General features: G+C 43.4%; 1 long non-coding RNA gene across 1 annotated transcript in view; it reads left to right on the top strand.

Moving 5' to 3' along the window:
* LOC141106158 (uncharacterized) overlaps nucleotides 1-18,022 on the top strand; it is a 30,910-nt gene extending 12,888 nt beyond the window's left edge. Inside the window, exon 3 of the long non-coding RNA XR_012235684.1 lies at nucleotides 15,843-18,022. This is a non-coding gene — a long non-coding RNA (uncharacterized lncRNA). The remainder of the gene's footprint in view (nucleotides 1-15,842) is intronic.
* The last annotated feature ends 296 nt before the right edge of the window (nucleotides 18,023-18,318 follow it).

Raw genomic sequence — 18,318 nt, 5'->3', positions numbered from 1 at the left:
CAGCTGGCTAGCTGCTGGTCCAGGCATCTGGGTGAAGCCTGACTTTAAAGTTAGGATCTGTCCACAGTCTGGACCTGCTGAGCGATGTCAGCTGACAGCAGGCTATAGCTGGCTGTCGGCTAAAAATGGGTCACAAAAGTTCAGAACAAACTGCACTCCCATGCAGAAGAAGTACAACCAAGCGGTATGCCATCCCTTTAGAGCGCATGCATCGGTGACATCACGGCTGCTTTCCATGTGAATATATCCTAAACACCACAAGTTTAGGAGATATTCACTGTACCTACAGGTAAGCGTTATTATAGGCTTACCTGTAGGTACAAGTTCAAAAGCTGGGTTTACTCGAGTTTAAGACTGAATAAAAGCCAACCATATTGACCAGGTGCAAAGGCCACCATCCTGTGGTAGGCAGTGCACAATATTTTTTTTTTCATCTCTTAAAACATTTCATAAAATTTCTTAAGACACAGTTTTTTTTAAGGTTTAAATAAATCACTGAATTTACTGCCTTCCACAATATGTTGCCCCTTGCACCTGCTCAACTTGCACAGTAAGGTTAGCTAAAATCCAGTCTTGGGTCTCATTCATACATCCTACATGACCATGGTGCAGCAAGTATACTGCAAATACCTGCACCCGGGATCTCAGATGTTCCAATATCTGTGCAGCCTGTACACCTGAGTGATGGGCTGAAAAGAGCCAAGGCTGTCTGCTGCTGTAAACATGTATCCACATGTATCTGCACATACAGTGATTACCTTCAGGTAGGGAAACATTTTTGCCCTTGAATAAAATCTCTCTGCATCCAGGGTCAGAAATTTGTCCCTAACAGCAGGTAACCACTGTGACCCACGGTTTGTTAGTGTGTTGGTCAATTGATGTGGGGAGTAATGTAGATGATACTGAATGTGCTGCAGGAGTGCCGGCGAGGGATGGAGCTCATCCCAGCTCCTGTAGTCACTAAAGGGAAGAGAGAAAAAAAATTCCTGGTGCCGCACATCCATGGAGTCCTATGGTAATGTAGTAGTGATGGGAGAGACCTCAACCAGGTTCCCGCCAGGCCACACCCCAACGTGTTTTGCAACTGGATGTACAGATACATGTTAACAGCAGTGGCTCTTTTCAGCCCATCACTCAGGTGAACAGGCTGAGCAGCTGCCAAAAAATAGAACATCTGGGATCCTGGCTGTAGGTATTCATGGTATATTTGCCATTCCATGGCCATTTAGAACATATGAATGAGATCTAAAGCCTGGTTCACACGGTAAGTTTTTTTTTAATTCAACCCAGCGGGCTGAATGAAAAAAAACTAGAGAGCTTAGGAGGAGCTTGCTGTACTAATGAGTACACTACCGCACCACAACTGTGCGAATTGCGTTCTAATCAGTTGAATGGGGATAATTTTTGCTGCACTGCATTGCAAAGCCTCATGGCCCACCTCTGCTGTCACATGTTTTTAACATACCTCCCCCAACATTAAAGTCTAAATAATACCTTTAAGTTTGAAAGACCAGAAATATCTACGGCCCTGTATAACCCAATAATTAAAAATTCAATATTTAGCTATTAAGCCATTCAGATCAACTTTCTCATGCAGACCTAATTTTTAGATATGTCTCTCTTCAAATTAGATCTTTCTTTTTAAAGAAGTACAAATTATAGTAGTTCTAAAGCCCTAGGTAAGTTTCACCCCCTTCAACTTACCAGAGTCCTCATTCGATCCAGCGATGTGCCCTGGAGTGACTCTCCCCACTCTCACAGGCTTTGCTGAGGCAGTGAGAGCTTATGGCTCCCGCAGCTGTCAGTCAAATCCTGTGACGAGTGAGCGGGGGGCGAGCCTCACTGTCTGTGTCTATGGGTGCAGGCAATGCGGCTCGAGAGCGAGCCCACAGGTGGTACCCCATAAGAAGCGGCTTCCTATAGGGTACATCCAGGAAGAGGAGGAGCCAGGAGCGCCGGTGGGAGACTGGAGAAAAGGAGGTTAGGGTCCACTCTGTGCAAAACAATTGCACAGAGCAGGTAAGCATGACATGTTTGTTATTTTAAAAAAAATTACATTACAATCACTTTAAAATTCATAATGGATGTAAAATATTTCCCAGTGGTATTTGGTTTCTCTGATTTACTATGGTTCAATAGCAGATTCCTCCTATTTGGCCGTCTCAACCTTGCAAATAAATTCCTCCATAATCTTCTTTCTATACCCTTTATGTTTACTGTATTAATACTTCTGTCTAATTCCTGTAGTCTGTTATCATCTCTGAATTTCTTCAGATTCCCATAATCTGCCCTTTAGCAATGTTGAAAATTCATCCTGGTGGTGACTAGGGATGAGCCGAACATCCCCCGGTTCGGTTCGCACCAGAACCTGCGAGCGGACCGAAAATTCGCACGAACGTTAGAACCCCATTGACGTCTATGGGACTCGAACGTTCAATATCAAAAGTGCTCATTTTAAAGGCTAATTTGCATGGTATTGTCCTAAAAAGGGTTTGGGGATCCGGGTCCTGCCCTAGGGGACATGTATCAATGCAAAATAAAATTTTAAAAACGGCCGTTTTTTCGGGAGCAGTGATTTTAATGATGCTTAAAGTTAAAAAAAAAAAAAAAAAGTGAAATATTCCTTTAAATATCGTACCTGGGGGGTGTCTATAGTATGCCTGTAAAGTGGCGCGTGTTTCCCGTGCTTAGAACAGTCCCTGCACAAAATGTCATTTTTAAAGGAGAAAAAGTAATTTAAAACTGTTTGCGCCTTTAATGTAATGTCGGGTCCTGGCAATATGGATGAAAATCAGTGAGACAAACAGCATGGGTACCCCCCAGTCCATTACCAGGCCCTTTGGGACTTGTATGGATATTAAGGGGAACCCCGCACCTAAATTAAAAAAAGGAAAGGCGTGGGGCCACCAGGCCCTATATACTCTGAACAGCAGTATACAGGCGGTGCAAACAAGCAGGGACTGTAAGTTTGTTGTTAAGTAGAATCTGTTTGTAATTTTGAACTGGTACATTTTTTACGTGTTTAGCTCTAGCCAAAAAATCTATTTTAAGCTTTTTGGAAAACATAGGGAAGGGTTATCACCCCTGTGACATTTGTTTTGCTGTCTGTGCTCCTCTTCAGAAGATTTCACCTCATTTTTTGTCCCAATGACAAATGTTTTTTGAAAATTTGGGTTTTTTTGTGAAACAAGGATTGGTGATAAAGCATCAGTGGAAAGGAGAAACGTTTTTCCCATATTAACTCTTACAGGAGAGAATTTCCCTTCCTAGGGGTAGATTTCATCTCACTTCCTGTTGTCCCCTTCCGTTTGCAAGTAGGAGTCGTTTGTAAGTTGGATGTTTGAAAGTAGGGGCCTGCCCTATATATTCAGCAGAAATTTGGGCCTTAGGTGGTGTTGTGGCCACAACACTGTAAGCCCTCACAGGGCCCTGCTGTGAAATATTAGATCAAGAATTGTAATTACATGCCCCTGTTGAACAGGGGCTGAAAAATTGGGCCTTAGGCACTGGTGCTGGTGCCACAACACTGCAACCCCTCACAGATACTCTAGTTGGAACGCAAGAACGAGTGCTGCTGCAAAGTATTGCATCAAAAATTGTAATTACACGCCCCTGTTAAACAGGGGCTAAAAAATTGGGCCTTAGGCACTGGTGGTGGCGCCTAGAACCAAAAATGTTCTTACAAGCTATCAGCGTGATCATTGAGGAGGAAGAGGATAATTACTCAGGATAGTTACTCAGCATCCGCATAGGCAGTCTTTGAAGGGATCTGATATTTCAAAAAAAATTATTCGGTTACATCAGCATCAGGTGCTTGGTAGCTGGTGGTGATCCAAGACTGATTCATTTTTATGAAGGTCAGTCGATCGACCGAGTCGGTGGACAGACGTACCCTGTGATCGGTTAGAAAGCCTCCAGCAGCACTGAATGTGCGTTCCGAAAGAACGCTGGATGCAGGACAGGCCAGTAGCTCAATTGCATACTGTGCAAGCTCTGGCCAGTGAGCCATCCTCAAGACCCAGTAACCCAGAGGATTTTCGGTGGGAAAGGTGTCCAAGTCAGATCTTGCCCCTAGGTATTCCTGCACCATGTAAAACAGACGCTGGCGATGGTTGCTGGAACCGATCATACCTTGGGGCTGCGGACCAAAAAATTGTCTGAACGCATCGGTCAGACGGCCACCTTCTCCACCGCTCCTTCTTTGACTGACCGAAGCCTCAGCAACACGTTGTCCAGAAACAGGAGTTTGTAACCTCCCAGTCTCTGGGAACGCGTTGCACAGACCTTTCTGCAAGGCCTCCCGAAGAGGTTTCATCCTCTGCTCCCTCTGCGATGGCAAGATAAGATCCGCAACCTTACCCTTGTAACGTGGATCAAGGAGGGTTGCCAGCCAGTTTTGGTCCTTCTCCTTGATACCACGAATACGAGGATCCTTACGCAGGCTTTGCAGGATCAGGGAGGCCATGCAGCGTAGGTTTGCTGAGGCATTCGGTCTGGAGTCCTCTGGGTCACTAAGGACGACATGGTCGGCAGCCACCTCCTCCCAGCCACGTACAAGTCCTTGTGTTTCTTGGGACTGATCCCTTAAAGACTGCTGCTGATGCTGAGTGCCAGGTTCCACCTCCATACTGACACAATCCTCCTCCTCCTCCTCCTCATCCTCGTCCTCTTCCCGTGTGATCGGTGGGCACGCAGGAACACTGTCTGGATAAAGGGGGCCTTGAGAGCTAAGGAAGTCCTCCTCTTCCTGCCTCTGTTCTGCCTCAAGTGCCCTGTCCATTATTCCACGCAGCGTGTGCTCCAACAGGTGGACAAGGGGGACAGTGTCACTGATGCATGCACTGTCACTGCTCACCATCCTCGTGGCCACCTCAAATGGTGACAGGACAGTGCATGCATCCCTGATCATGGCCCACTGGCGTAGGGAAAAAAACCCTGTCCTGGTGCCATAGTCGCACAGGTACTCATTGATGGCCCTCTGCTGCGTGTGCAGCCGCTGCAGTATGGCCAACGTTGAGTTCCACCTGGTGGGCATGTCACAGATTAGGCGGTTCTTGGGCAGGTTAAACTCCTTTTGGAGGTCTGCCAGCCGAGCACTGACATTATATGACCGGCGGAAATGCACACAGACTTTCCTGGCCTGCCTCAGAACATCCTGTAAGCCCGGGTACTTCCCAAGAACCGCTGCACCACCAAGTTAAGGACGTGAGCCAAACAGGGCACATGGGTCATTTGTCCCTGTCGGAGGGCAGAGAGGAGGTTGGTGCCATTGTCGCAAACCACCATTTCTGCCTTAAGTTGGCGTGGCGTCAACCACCTCTGCACCTGCCCCTGCAGAGCTTACAGAACCTCTGCCCCAGTGTGGCTCCTGTCCCCCAAGCACATCAGCTCAAGCACCGCATGGCATCTTTTGGCCTGCATACTTGCGTAGCCCCTTGAACAGCTACGGAGCACCACTGGTTCCGAGGACAAAGCAAAGGAAGAGGCCATGGAGGAGGAAGAAGAGGAGGGGGTGGAGGAGAGAGGTGTGTCACAATCATTAGTAGTGGCATTTTGGAGGCGTGGTGGCGGAACAACCTCCAACACTACTGCACCTTGTCCTGCATCCAGGAATAAGGCAGCAGTTGAAGTGCTAGCATTTTTGCCAAGCTAGCATTCAACCGCTGGGCATGTGGATGGCTGGGAGCAAACTTCTTTCGGCGGTGCAGCAGCTGGGGCAGGGAAATTTGCCTAGTACAATCTGACGTCGGTGTACCGAAAGCAGATTGCCCACAAGTACTTGGCTGTGACACACCTAATTCTACACCTTCATTCCTCTCAGTGCAGGTCTCAGAGAGGACTGAAGGTATAGTGGGGTTGGAGATCTCAGCTGATGAGGAGCAAGGAGAGGTCCTCTTTGTTCTTTGGTGTGGGTCTTTTAAATACGCTTGCCAACTAACTGCATGGCAGGTCAACATATGTCTGGTCAAGCATGTGGTGCCCAAGCGGGAGATGTTTTGGCCACGCGAGATACGCTTGAGACATATGTTGCAAATAGCAGCGGTGCGATCTGATGCACTCGTCTCAAAAAAGGCCCACACCAAAGAACTTTTTGAATAACGCGCAGAGACTGCAGCGCCCTGCACATGCGGAGCTTTGGGGTGTGATGCAGTCAGTGTGCTGCCTTTAGGCTGGCCCCTGGAGGGCATCCTGCCTTGTTGGTGATGTGCCGCCTCCTCCTTCTCCTCCTCATCTCTCCTATCAGGCACCCACGTTGAGTCAGTGACCTCATCATCCCCTCCCTCCTCATCACTGGAGCAAAGCAGGGGGAGCATGACTGCCAGATTGCTGTCCTTCTTGGGCACCCCCTCTGTCCGTGCTCACGTTACTAGTTACATCTAGCTCAGTATCATCATCAGAGCCTTCCAAACGCTGGGCATCCTTCTGAAGCATGTACCCAACACTGTGGTCAAACAGTTCGAGGGACTCCTCAGGAGGACATGGTGGGGCTAGGGAAGGAGTCACTGATGACATTGAGCCGAGGGAAGAGGCCGCTGCTTTGCCAGACAAAGTACCCTGAGCATGGGTGAGAGAGGATGAGGAGGATGAGGACGGCTTCCGCATGTTGCAGCTCAACACGACCAGCTGCCGAAAAAAAGGCCAAGCATGTCCCACGGCCACGTGCTGATGAGGATGCACCGTCTCCACGACCAGCACTGTTGCCTCTAGACACAGAGCCTGCTTGCCCTCTTTTATTGGCTTGTGACTGTCTGCCTCTCCTCGTTGGCCTTCCAGACATACTAATGGCCTGTAGCCGCACTAAGCTGGGATATATATATATATATATATATATATATATATATATATATATATATATATATATATATATATATATATATATATATATATGTATATGTGTGTGTGTGTGTGTGTGTGTGTGTGTGTGTGTGTGTGTGTGTGTGTGTGTGTGTGTGTGTGTGTGTGTGTGTGTGTGTGTGTGTGTGTGTGTGTGTGTGTGTATGTATATATATATATATATATATATATATATATATATATATATATATATATATATATATATATATATATATATATATATATATATATATATATATATATATATATATATATATGTATGTATGTATGTATGTATGTATGTATGTATGTATGTATGTATGTATGTATGTATGTATGTATGTATGTATGTATGTATATATATATATATATATATATATATATATATATATATATATATATATATATATATATATATATATGTATGTATGCACTGATACTGCAGCTAGCAAAATCAACTGCCTGCCTGTAGTATGAGAACACCACCAACCTTCTACAGGTAGCTTTAGCTGAACACTGTGCAGAGCTCACAAAAAACTAACTTGTAGCTTATTTAGCTGCCTGCGGTAGTGATAGGATCAGGAAAACACCACCAACCACTGCTGCACGATAACACAGCTCCCGTGTCCCACAGTTCCCAAAGCGCGGTCCGTAACACGGACAGGCGCGAGGCGAGGTGGTGGTATCGGCTTGATGCCTGGAAAGGTGTCTGACGCTCAGAGGAGTGACGTCAATGCGTTTCACTGGGGGAACCCCCAGCTTCTCCAGGACTAGCGCCCCCTGGCTGTGACAAGTGTGTATATATACACATTTTTTGTCTCAGATTCAATTAATTTACTAGAAAATCAAATCAACCTGTGTTTCACCCAGATAGGAAGTGTGTCATAGATAATATTAACCCCCAAGGAAAGGGGGAATCATAATAAAGGCAGTATCTCTATTCATGATAGCTCACACACAGCAGACAAAAGAAAAATTGATACATTAACCACTTGCCGACCGCCGCACGACTATATACGTCGGCAGAATGGCACGGGCAGGCAAAAGGACTTACATGTACGTCCTTGCCTGCCCGCGGGTGGGGGGTCCGATCGGACCCCCCCCCGGTGCCAGCGGCGGTCGGCAAATCTCCCCCGGCGATCGGAGGTGAGGGGGAGGCCATCCATTCGTGGCCCCCCCCTCGCGATCGCTCTCAGCCAATGGGATCATTTCCCTGCCTCTGTATTGTACACAGAGGCAGAGGAAATGATGTCATCTCTCCTCGGCTCGGTATTTTCCGTTCCGGGCCGAGGAGAGAAGACTGCAATGTGAGTGCACAACACACACACACACAGTAGAACATGCCAGGCACACAAAACACCCCGATCCCCCCCCCGATCGCCCCCCGATCCCCCCCCAATCACCCCCCCCCCCCTGTCACAAACTGACACCAGCAGGTTTTTTTTTTTTTTTTTTTTCTGATTACTGCATTGGTGTCAGTTTGTGACATTTACAGTGTTAGGACAGTTAGTATTACCCCCCTGTAGGTCTAGGGTACCCCCCTAACCCCCCCTAATAAAGTTTTAACCCCTTGATCACCCCCCGTCACCAGTGTCGCTAAGCGATCATTTTTCTGATCGCTGTATTAGTGTCGCTGGTGACGCTAGTTAGTGAGGTAAATATTTAGGTTCGCCGTCAGCGTTTTATAGCGACAGGGACCCCCATATACTACCTAATAAATGTTTTAACCCTTTGATTGCCCCCTAGTTAACCCTTTCACCACTGATCACTGTATAACCGTTACGGGTGACGCTGGTTAGTTTGTTTATTTTTTATAGTGTCAGGGCACCCGCCGAATAAAGATTTAGCCCCCTGATCGCCCGGCGGTGATATGCGTCGCCCCAGGCAGCGTCAGATTAGCGCCAGTAACGCTAACACCCACGCACGCAGCATACGCCTCCCTTAGTGGTATAGTATCTGTACGGATCAATATCTGATCTGATCAGATCTATACTAGCGTCCCCAGCAGTTTAGGGTTCCCAAAAACACAGTGTTAGCGGGATCAGCCCAAATACCTGCTAGCACCTGCGTTTTGCCCCTCCGCCCGGCTCGGCCCAGCCCACCCAAGTGCAGTATCGATCGATCACGGTCACTTACAAAACACTAAACGCATAACTGCAGCGTTCGCAGAGTCAGGCCTGATCCCTGTGATCGCTAACAGTTTTTTTGGTAGCGTTTTGGTGAAATGGCAAGCACCAGCCCCAGGCAGCGTCAGGTTAGTGCCAGTAGCGCTAACACCCACGCACGCACCGTACACCTCCCTTAGTGGTATAGTATCTGAACGGATCAATATCTGATCCGATCAGATCTATACTAGCGTCCCCAACAGTTTAGGATTCCCAAAAACGCAGTGTTAGCGGGATCAGCCCAGATACCTGCTAGCACCTGCGTTTTGCCCCTCCGCCCGGCCCAGCCCAGCCCACCCAAGTGCAGTATCGATCGATCACTGTCACTTACAAAACACTAAACGCATAACTGCAGCGTTCGCAGAGTCAGGCCTGATCCCTGCGATCGCTAACAGTTTTTTTGGTAGCGTTTTGGTGAACTGGCAAGCACCAGCCCCAGGCAGCGTCAGGTTAGTGCCAGTAGCGCTAACACCCACGCACGCACCGTACACCTCCCTTAGTGGTATAGTATCTGAACTGATCAATATCTGATCTGATCCGATCAGATCTATACTGGCATCCCCAGCAGTTTAGGGTTCCCAAAAACGCAGTGTTAGTGGGATCAGCCCAGATACCTGCTAGCACCTGCGTTTTGCCCCTCCGCCCGGCCCAGCCCAGCCCACCCAAGTGCAGTATCGATCGATCACTGTCACTTACAAAACACTAAACGCATAACTGCAGCGTTCGCAGAGTCAGGCCTGATCCCTGCGATCGTTAACAGTTTTTTTGGTAGCGTTTTGGTGAACTGGCAAGCGCCAGCGGCCTAGTACACCCCGGTCATAGTCAAACCAGCACTGCAGTAACACTTGGTGACGTGGCGAGTCCCATAAGTGCAGTTCAAGCTGGTGAGGTGGCAAGCACAAGTAGTGTCCCGCTGCCACCAAGAAGACAAACACAGGCCCGTCGTGCCCATAGTGCCCTTCCTGCTGCATTCGCCAATCCTAATTGGGAACCCACCGCTTCTGCAGCGCCCGTACTTCCCCCATTCACATCCCCAACCAAATGCAGTCGGCTGCATGAGAGGCATTTTCTTTATGTCCTCCCCCTAGTACCCCTACCCAACGAACTCCCCCAAAAAAGATGTCGTGTCTGCAGTAAGCGCGGATATAGGCGTGACACCCGCTATTATTGTCCCTCCTGTCCTGACAATCCTGGTCTTTGCATTGGTGAATGTTTTGAATGCTACCATTCACTAGCTGGAACCGGTTACAGTTATAAAAGTTACAGTTACAAAAAAAGTGTAAAAAAAAAAAAAAAAAACACAAACAAAAATATAAAATAAAAAGTAATAGTTGTCGTTTTATTGTTCTCTCTCTATTCTCTCTCTCTCTATTCTCTCTATTGTTCTGCTCTTTTTTACTGTATTCTATTCTGCAATGTTTTATTGTTATTATGTTTTATCATGTTTGCTTTTCAGGTATGCAATTTTTTATACTTTACCATTTACTGTGCTTTATTGTTAGCCATATTTTTGTCTTCAGGTACAGCATTCACGACTTTGAGTGGTTATACCAAAATGATGCTTGCAGGTTTAGGTATCATCTTGGTATCATTCTTTTCAGCCAGCGGTCGGCTTTCATGTAAAAGCAATCCTAGCGGCTAATTAGCCTCTAGACTGCTTTTACAAGCAGTGGGAGAGAATGCCCCCCCCCCCCCATCGTCTTCCGTGTTTTTCTCTGGCTCTCCTGTCTCAACAGGGAACCTGAGAATGCAGCCGGTGATTCAGCCAGCTGACCATAGAGCTGATCAGAGACCAGAGTGGCTCCAAACATCTCTATGGCCTAAGAAACCGGAAGCTACGAGCATTTTATGACTTAGATTTCGCCGGATGTAAATAGTGCCATTGGGAAATTGGGGAAGCATTTTATCACACCGATCTTGGTGTGGTCAGATGCTTTGAGGGCAGAGGAGAAATCTAGGGTCTAATAGACCCCAATTTTTTCAAAAAAGAGTACCTGTCACTACCTATTGCTATCATAGGGGATATTTACATTCCCTGAGATAACAGTAAAAATGATTAAAAAAAAAAAAAAATGAAAGGAACAGTTTTAAAATAAGATAAAAAAGCAAAAAAATAATAAAGAAAAAAAAAAAAAAAAAAAAAAAAAAAGCACCCCTGTCCCCCCTGCTCTCGCGCTAAGGCGAACGCAAGCGTCGGTCTGGCGTCAAATGTAAACAGCAATTGCACCATGCATGTGAGGTATCACCGCGACGGTTAGATCGAGGGCAGTAATTTTAGCAGTAGACCTCCTCTGTAAATCTAAAGTGGTAACCTGTAAAGGCTTTTAAAGGCTTTTAAAAATGTATTTATTTTGTTGCCACTGCACGTTTGTGCGCAATTGTAAAGCATGTCATGTTTGGTATCCATGTACTCGGCCTAAGATCATCTTTTTTATTTCATCAAACATTTGGGCAATATAGTGTGTTTTAGTGCATTAAAATGTAAAAAAGTGTGTTTTTTCCCCAAAAAATGCGTTTGAAAAATCGCTGCGCAAATACTGTGTGAAAAAAAAAAATTAAACACCCACCATTTTAATCTGTAGGGCATTTGCTTTAAAAAAATATATAATGTGTGGGGGTTCAAAGTAATTTTCTTGCAAAAAAAAATAATTTTTTCATGTAATCAAAAAGTGTCAGAAAGGGCATTGTCTTCAAGTGGTTAGAAGAGTGGGTGATGTGTGACATAAGCTTCTAAATGTTGTGCATAAAATGCCAGGACAGTTCAAACCCCCCCCAAATGACCCCATTTTGGAAAGTAGACACCCCAAGCTATTTGCTGAGAGGCATGTCGAGTCCATGGAATATTTTATATTGTGACACAAGTTGCAGGAAAGAGACAAATTTTTTTTTTTTTTTTTTTTTTTTGCACAAAGTTGTCACTAAATTATATATTGCTCAAACATGCCATGGGAATATGTGAAATTACACCCCAAAATACATTCTGCTGCTTCTCCTGAGTACGGGGATACCACATGTGTGAGACTTTTTGGGAGCCTAGCCGCGTATGGGACCCCGAAAACCAAGCACCGCCTTCAGGCTTTCTAAGGGCGTAAATTTTTGATTTCACTCTTCACTGCCTATCACAGTCTCGGAGGCCATGGAATGCCCAGGTGGCACAAACCCCCCCCAAATGACCCCATTTTGGAAAGTAGACACCCAAAGCTATTTGCTGAGCGGTATAGTGAGTATTTTGCAGACCTCACTTTTTGTCACAAAGTTTTGAAAATTAAAAAAAGAAAAAAAAAATTTTTTTTTTGTCTTTCTTCATTTTCAAAAACAAATGAGAGCTGCAAAATACTCACCATGCCTCTCAGCAAATAGCTTGGGGTGTCTACTTTCCAAAATGGGGTCAGTTGGGGGGGGTTTGTGCCACCTGGGCATTCCATGACCTCCGAAACTGTGATAGGCAGTGAAGAGTGAAATCAAAAATGTACACCCTTAGAAATCCTGAAGGCGGTGATTGGTTTTCGGGGTCCCGTACGCGGCTAGGCTCCTAAAAAGTCCCACACATGTGGTATCCCCATACTCAGGAGAAGCAGCAGAATGTATTTTGGGGTGCAATTCCACATATGCCCATGACCTGTGTGAGCAATATATCATTTAGTGACAACTTTGTGCAAAAAAAAATAAATAAATAAATAAATTGTCACTTTCCCGCAACTTGTGTCAAAATATAAAATATTCCATGGACTCAACATGCCTCTCAGCAAATAGCTTGGGGTGTCTACTTTCCAAAATGGGGTCATTTGGGGGGGGTTTGTGCCATCTGGGCATTTTATGGCCTTCAAAACTGTGATAGGTAGTGAGGAGTAAAATCAAAAATGTACGCCCTTAGAAATCCTGAAGGCGGTGATTGGTTTTCGGGGCCCCGTATGCGGCTAGGCTCCCAAAAAGTCCCACACATGTGGTATCCCCATACTCAGGAGAAGCAGCTAAATGTATTTTGGGGTGCAATTCCACATATGCCCATGGCCTGTGTGAGCAATATATCATTTAGTGACAACTTTTTGTAATTTTTTTTTTTTTTTTGTCATTATTCAATCACTTGGGACAAAAAAAATGAATATTCAATGGGCTCAACATGCCTATCAGCAATTTCCTTGGGGTGTCTACTTTCCAAAATGGGGTCATTTGTGGGGGTTTTGTACTGCCCTGCCATTTTAGCACCTCAAGAAACGACATAGGCAGTCATAAATTAAAGGCTGTGTAAATTCCAGAAAATGTACCCTAGATTGTAGGCGCTATAACTTTTGCGCAAACCAATAAATATACACTTATTGACATTTTTTTTACCAAAGACATGTGGCCAAATACATTTTGGCCTAAATGTATGACTAAAATTGAGTTTATTGGATTTTTTTTAGAACAAAAAGTAGAAAATATCATTTTTTTTTCAAAATTTTCGGTCTTTTTCCGTGTATAGCGCAAAAAATAAAAACGGCAGAGGTGATCAAATACCATCAAAAGAAAGCTCTATTTGTGGGAAGAAAAGGACGCAAATTTCGTTTGGTTACAGCATTGCATGACCGCGCAATTAGCAGTTAAAGCGACGCAGTGCCAATTTGTAAAAAGTGCTCTGGTCAGGAAGGGGGTAAATCCTTCCGGGGCTGAAGTGGTTAAAGAAAAATAGTAAACAATAAATTATTAAAAAAATAAAAACATGGATGGGCTTATGAAACCCGCACAAAGGCAAACATTTGTGTGTGGTACATAAAAATATATGCAAACCCAAACCACATAAACCAAATAAAGTTACCAAAACCAGGAAACACAGCAAAACAAAAATTTGGATATATATATTTTTACACTAAATTGTTTATTATTATTAGTCTAAAAACACTTATGGGTTTAATTCTCTGTTGAGTCAGTGCAGAATCATAACATTTCATTTATATATCCAGAATTTTTCTTTTTGAAGAATGAATCTTCTTTTACTAAGTTGTAGGGCATATATTCCCTTGACTTTCAGTACATCTGGTTTGGACTGGTGTGCAGAAGGAAATGTTGAGCCAAAGGACTTTTCGGCTCCTTATGTTTAATATCCCTGAGGTGTTCACCAATGTGGACATGCAACTGGCGCTTTGTCTTCCCTATATAAATCTTGTTACAAGGACATTGTAAGCTATAAATCACTTTTGTGGTGGCACAGTTGATATGGCTTTTAATCTTATAGATTTTAGTATTGTCAGCATTGGTGAACACCTCGGTGCATTCAACGAAACAACAAATCTGACAATGCCCACATGGAAACATTCCCCTAGTCTTGGAAAGGGCGTTAACCAGGAATCATCAGATGACCTGATATATTTTGATCGAGTGAGCATGTCAGATAGATTTGGGGCCCACCGTGCAGTCATATGTGGGTATTCCACCATTATGGCGGACAGAGTGGGACAACGGGATAGAGTGGACCAATGCCTCTTAAGGATCTCCCTCACCTCAGACCACTGCGAACTAAACTCTGTGATAAATCTCACTGGTTCACATTGGGTGGCACGGCCCAAAAGGAGAAAGGGAAAGAGAGCTTTGTTTCTCTATTAAATAGGATCTCTCCAGGGCCATTGCTCTTTTCTTTGCTGCTCTGAGGACTTTGTGGCTGTGACTTCTCTCTCTGAACCTGGCATACATATCATGGGCCTCCTTTTAAATTCCTCATCACTTGTGAAGTTTCTCTGAATACATGATAACTGTCCACCCAAAGTAAAGTGTTAGCCGCCGTCGGATTTTGAAAAATAGAGGTAACCAAATAGTCACTCTTCTTAGTGATCCTGAGGTCAAGGAAGGGAATCAAGACCAGATCAAAACCATACATAAGTCTGATATTGCGTGTGTTATCATTAAGCTCATGAATTAATTCATGAAATTCTGTCTCGGTTCCCTTCCAGACCACCAGGATGTCATCGATGTTACAAATCCATGCCCTCACAGACCCCTCATAGGACCCAACTGTATATACTTCAGACTCCTCCCACATACCTAGGTGCAGGCATGCATACGAGGGCGCCTAAGGGGCCCCCATAGAGGTACCCAACACCTGTTGGTAGTAAACATCATTAAATTCAAAGTAGTTGTTATGGAGGACAAAGTTCAACAGATCCAATACAAATTAATTTTGGTGGGCCATCTCCGGATAGAATTTTTGTAGAAAATACTCCACAGCTTTTTGTCCCCAAAGATGAGGTATTGATGTATACAATGACTCCACGTCAATACCGATGAGGAGCCATTCATCATCAATAGCAATATCATTCAGTTTATTGAGAACATCCTTGGTATCTCTTACATATGACTCAATGGCAGGAACAAGACCGTCGATATATTGACCATCCTTTTCAAGGGGACCATTGATTGCGGAAACTATAAGTCTTCCTGGGGGATTCATTAGATCTTTGTGAAGTTTGGGGATAATATAAAGAACTGGGGTATTGCAATCAAGAACCTGTTAGTGATTAGGTCCTTTTTAGTAATCAGACCTTCTTCCTGTGCTAAGATCAGCTTATAGTTCAATTCCATAACCACATTAGGGAAGGGGGAACTTGAAAGTCTCATATAGATGTCTGGATTACCTATTTGTCATTTTACCTCCTTAACATAATTCTCCTCACTCATCAAAACCACATTACCCCCCATGTCAGTCTTTTTTGATAACTATTCCCTTTGCATTTTTAAGTTCATTAAGTGCATCCCTCTTCGAGTGAATTCCTCCTGGTTCAATTTCTTCTGGTCATTGCTTACAAGGTCAAAAAATTGACCAATAAGCTTATTTTTTGAAATGGGTAACCTCTTTTTAAATTTTTTTTTTAGATCGATATGTCTAAGGATCATAGTATTATCTATCTGCGAGTCAACTTGGATGGTCCCTCATCAAGAAGGGCCAAAAGATCTTCAATCGCCTTTTTATTATCCTCCTGAAGAGTTTTGGAAGCTGCATGGCTACTGCTCCTCTGCTCATGCAAAAACCGAAACAACAACTTATGTAGGAAAAGATTTATATCTTTAAAAACTGTGAACTCCTCCATATTTTGCTTTGGTGAAAAAGAAAGTCCTTTACTGAGAATTTGCATGTGGGATTCTTTTAGAGGGAAAGAGGACAAGTTCACTACTCTATTATCCATACTTCCCAAAAGGCATTCACCTATTACGTTCTCCTGCTTTGGCTCCTTGTCCTGTATTTTCGCTCCGTATTTTCTCTTTCTTTTCCTTTTTCTCTTTCTACCTCTTTTTGTGTTCTTTTCTGTTGTCGCAGAATACCTGTCTTTTCATGAGAGGTTCTTACCGGGGACAGTGAACTGTCCCGATCTTGTTCTAAAAAAGTAACTGACCGGACATACCCGTCATTGTCAAAGTCACTCATAGCCATATCTGTTTCAGATCGAGGAAAAGGGGATCTGCCTCCGCATCTCGACCTATTCCTACCCTCTGTGAAGAAAGATCAAAGATCTCATCTTTTTCCCAGTCCAGGAGGTCTCTTTTAAATTTGGACTGTTTTGTCATTTTAAGATTTTTTTTTTGTATTCTATTAATTTCCTTTTTAACTATATCATTTTGTTTAGTAAGTTCCTCTTCTTCTTTATGTGGGTCTAAATCCATACTGCTTTGTCCTATCTCAGTTTTTAGATTTATTAGCTTCAGTTTTTCTTCATCTACAATTAAATTCATAAGCTTCACACCATGAGCTATACATAATTCCTTCCTTTTAGGAATGAAGATATCAGTATGTAAGTGTTCGACAGGGATGACTCTATCCCTTAAACCTCTGGGGATTATCTTTAATTCTCCAAAAAGGAGATATCCTACTTCCGAATAAGATGTTTAATTAGACTTTTTTTTTATTTTTAAAAAATCTTTTTATTTCCCCGTCTTTGGTTTCACTACCACCTTGATCATTAGTAAGAGCTGCTTTTATGTCAACATCCACTTCCTCTCCCAGAACATACGCCATGGCTATGAAAATGTAATGCAGACAGTATGGTATTATATTGCACCAGTCCAATAAATTACTTCTACCAAAAGAACAATATGCTAACAGAACGCAAAAGTCAGAAAAATCCCTCAATTAAGACATAATAGAGAGCACAAAATCAAATGAAAATATAAAACCTAAGGAAATACTGTGTGTGCAGCCACCAGGAAAATAACTGTCAAATAATAATAACTATTCAAAAGCCATCAAAAACACACATAACAAATAACAAAAGACATAAATAGAATGATGGAAGGTGAGAATATATATGCACAACAAAATGGTGGTTCCCAAGAAAAGGTCACTAGTACCTTATGGAAGCAAGCATAGCACAAATAAAAAAGTAGGGAACTAACTAAATAAGGGGACACACCAGGTAATTATCCACACGCTTGAAACGAGTGGGACTCAGTGGCCAAAATGAAGCATATAAAAAAATGCACTATACCAAAGAGAGGGCACAGTGCTAAGTGCCACATAGAAAGAGCCCAGGGAAATAATACCATAAATTTGTATAATATGTAAATGTATTGATTTATTGAGAAAGAGTATGACCAAATACCATACAAAAAAAATAAAATAAACAGAAATCTAGCACCTAACATCATGTAGACAATGTTGTCTGGGACCAAGGACAAACACGCAGAAAAACATAATGGGTATAAAAAATATTGCACTAAAAAATGTATAAATTGAGCTGCAACTACAAAGTGTTATAGGACACCAATCAGAAATACAAAACAAAGAGTCGCGCTAATAGAAAGAAGTGGTATTAAAGCTCCCAGTGATACGTACCGCAAATCACAATAGTGATACTACATACATTGAATCAAAATAATTGAAGTGCAAATTAAAAATGCTGTAAACTATACCTAAACCTAATTAAGATGCGTCAAAAAACAAATATAATTGGAAAAATGTGCAAATATGCAAAGAAATTCAATTGAGAATGTCCATAAACTTGGTGAAATAAAAAACAAAAAAAAATATATATATATATATATATATATATATATATATATATATATATATATATATATATATTAAATAGTTAAAAAACTATAAATGAGTCCATAATGCAAAATATAGATCCCAAGGTGATGCGTAGTGACATTCCACACTGTAGTGACAGGTGCAAAGATAAAGCCTCCACCACGGAAAAATACTGCCGCTTACTAGAAATCGTTGGTCCCTTATTACAGGGGACCACACTGGACAGGTGGCTGTAACCCCAGCCTGGGATCTCACAGGCAGGCACTGGATACTTCAGCGTCAATGGGGATCGTCAGCAGAAAACTCAGCAGGGCAGTATTATCA

This window comes from Aquarana catesbeiana, linkage group LG08 (assembly GCF_042186555.1).
Source record: "Aquarana catesbeiana isolate 2022-GZ linkage group LG08, ASM4218655v1, whole genome shotgun sequence".
NCBI classification, from domain to species: domain Eukaryota; kingdom Metazoa; phylum Chordata; class Amphibia; order Anura; family Ranidae; genus Aquarana; species Aquarana catesbeiana.
Note: the sequence above shows the minus strand (reverse complement) of the source record. Positions and strands in the feature narration are given on the sequence as shown.